Genomic DNA, 3,263 nt, shown 5'->3' on the forward strand with positions numbered 1-3,263 from the left:
AAATATTAACCTCCAATTCTACTATTAAACCACAGAAAATATGAAATCTTTTTTTTAAACAAACGTATATGCAATTGGTGCATAATAAGGAATAAAATATCTGTGTTTTACAATAATGTATAAAATTGACTCAATTTATCAACGTTAGGTATAAAATTGCTCTTGGTTACTAACGTTTGGGGTAAAATTGCACCATTTTAAACATTATGAGTAAAATTGCTCCTAACCTTACGTTATCGGTATTTTTACACCTTATCACGTGATAAAATAAACTGAAATAATTTGAGAATACGTGTAGGAATTTTAATAAAGGTATAACACTCATTTTTAAACCAAAACTGCAAAGTCAATTAGGCCCTTAAACTATTAAAATCATCAATTAAGTCCCTAAATTAAGCAAAAATTATCAATTGACTCCTTATTCTATCCTAAAATCAGAAACTGTGATTATTTGACATGGATTGTAATGATATATGTGTTGGCTCAAAATGGATTTGGGAAAAAGATTCTGAAACTATTCAACCAAATGGTTTTCAATGAGGACTCAATTGATGATTTTTGTTTAGGATGAGGACTCAATTAATGATTTTGATAGTTTAAGGTCCTAACTGAATTTGAAGCTTTAGTTTGGGAACCCATATAAATATTATGCTTTTAATAAATTATCCATCTAAAAATTAAATAAATTGAACCTTAATCAATAAGAATAAAGTAACTTAGTTGTATCATTCAATGGTTGAAGTACAAAATGCTAAGGTTCAAATCTCACATTTTACATCTAAAAAACAATAATATTTTTTAATATATATAAGAGTTATGACGGGTACCTTGGAGGTATTCTCATACCCTAACAGGTAATGATTTTGATTCCATACCCGACCTATAATATTTTGCTTAGCACGAGTTGCGAACTTAAGTGGCTTTCTTACTTACTACGTGAATTTCATGTTCCCCTCCATTTACCTATTCCGCTTCATTGTGATATCAAGGCTGCTATTTATATTGGGGTCAAATACATGAATATCATAATTAAGTACAAAATTATAACTAAATCATATTACTAAACTTAATTCTTAATATGTCAGTATTCTCTATATATTATGATTTTACACCATAATTTAAAAATTGTAGACTCAAATTCATAAATCATAAACCCTAAAAAATATATTGTAGACTTCTAATTTATAAATTTCAATCCTTAAAATATATTAAAAGTACTGATTTTACTAGTTTGACATAATCTACAATTATAACTTGACATAGTTGTAAATAGTTTTTAAAAGATGAATTTGTGTGTAATTTTTCCTTTATATTGCTTCTTAGATTAGACCCACATTCTAGATTTGATTGTTGGGCCTTCACTTAGCCCTTGTTTGGGAGGAGGTTAATGGGAGTAAATGGGAGTAATGGAAGGTTAAGTATTAAGTTAACCTTGTTTGGAAGTTATTTTTTGAGAGTAAATGGAGGTTAATGGGGTTAAATTTTTACTTCCTCTAACCTCCAAACTCTAACCTCCAAATTGGGGGTTAATGGGAGTAACGTAAACTTTTTTAAAATTTCTTGTCTCTGCAGTGTAAATTTAACCTTCCTTCCCCTCCATATTTAAACTCTCAAACAAGGTTAAACATTTAACCTCATTTACATCCTATAAACTCTCAAACAAGGTTAACTTTTAACTTTCCATTCCATCACTTCCCTTCCCTTTCCATTACCTCCTTTAACTCTCACCTCCAAACTCCCAAACAAAGGCTTAAGCACTTGAGTCCATTTATTTGATACTATATAAACAGTGATCTTACGCTTTTTCCTCTTTAAAAAATAAAGTATGATCTGTATTACTTTGTGGTAACCAAATTCTATCATGGACTTTGTAAACATGTCAAATCATGCTCTTGAAGACTGTTTTATTCCATACAATGATTTCTTCAATTTACAAACTTTTTTGGCTATGTTTTTCAAGTGATATATTCCTAGTGGAAGTTGCATATAAATTTCTCCAGACAACTTTTTACGAAGAAAAGCATTATTGACATCAAATTGATGTAACGGCCAATCAAAAAATTTGTAGCGAAAGATAACAATATTTGAAATGTGTTTATCTTAGCTAATGGTGCAAAAGTAGTCAATCCCATCTGTCTAAGCATATATCCTTTCGCGAAAAGTATTCCTTTAAGTCTTGCGATCGACCTCCGAACTTTTTGCGACAAGTATTCCTTTAAGTCTTCCGATCGACCTCAAAATTACAAATTTCCTTTAAGTCTTCCGTTCAACCTCCGAACTTTCAATTAACAAAATTTATATAAAAATTACGAAAACAATTGGCCTATGAGTCTTCCGATCGACTTCTGAACTTTTAATTAAGGCTTAATACATCATTTACCTCCTAAACTTGTCCAAAATAGTTGATTGGCCCCCTGAACTATCAAAGTGTCTCGATAGCCTCCTGAACTTGCATAAAATATTCAGTTAGCCCCTTGAACTTGCGTAAACTGTAATCAATTAATCATTCAGTTGTAAAAAAGTAAGTCAAATGCGGAAAATATGTTACACGTGCCTTAGAATGTTATTACATACTTCACAAAATAGATTAAAACATGTTAAAAAAAATTTCTTACTTATTCAACTATAAAACATTTTCTTCTCTAATATTATAATCGCATACCCCGATCTTGGTCTTTTTACCTTTTTAAGATACGTGCAACATATCTTCCGTATTTAACTTACTTTTTTTACAACCGGGTGATTAATTGATTACATTTTATGCAAGTTCAGGGGGCTAACTGAACATTTTATACAAGTTCAAGGGGCTATCGAGATACTTTAAAAGTTCAGGGGGTCAATCAACTATTTTGGACAAATTCAGGGGCAAATGATGTATTAAGCCTTTAACTAACAAAATTTATATAAAAAAATTACAAAAACAATTGGCCTATGCAGGTCTCGAACCTGCGACCTTCGCGTTATTAGCACGACGCTCTAACCAACTGAGCTAATAGGCCTAAATGTTTTCTGAATTGATTAGTATTTACTAATAGGTTTTTATGTATCTTAGTAAGTTTTGGAGTACAATGAAGAATCCAAACAATAAAATGGTCGGAAGACGCAGTAATTTTTGAGGTGCAGTTTTTAGCAGCTACTAAATAGACGCATTAATGTTTATTTCGTACATAGAATTCCAACTCGATATCTCTAATTTAGACTACTCGATTCGGTACCCTTAATATTAAAACAACTAGCATATCTTGTTATGCACATCAATCGAA

The 3,263-nt window shown here is 30.7% G+C and overlaps 1 non-coding gene across 1 annotated transcript; it reads right to left on the bottom strand.

The window, feature by feature from the left end:
• Window positions 1–2,925: 2,925 nt before the first annotated feature.
• TRNAI-AAU (transfer RNA isoleucine (anticodon AAU)) lies at window positions 2,926–2,999 on the bottom strand. The gene has a single exon. It is a non-coding gene; the product is annotated as a tRNA-Ile (tRNA).
• Window positions 3,000–3,263: the final 264 nt, after the last annotated feature.

Source organism: Euphorbia lathyris, chromosome 10 (assembly GCF_963576675.1).
Source record: "Euphorbia lathyris chromosome 10, ddEupLath1.1, whole genome shotgun sequence".
Lineage (NCBI taxonomy): Eukaryota > Viridiplantae > Streptophyta > Magnoliopsida > Malpighiales > Euphorbiaceae > Euphorbia > Euphorbia lathyris.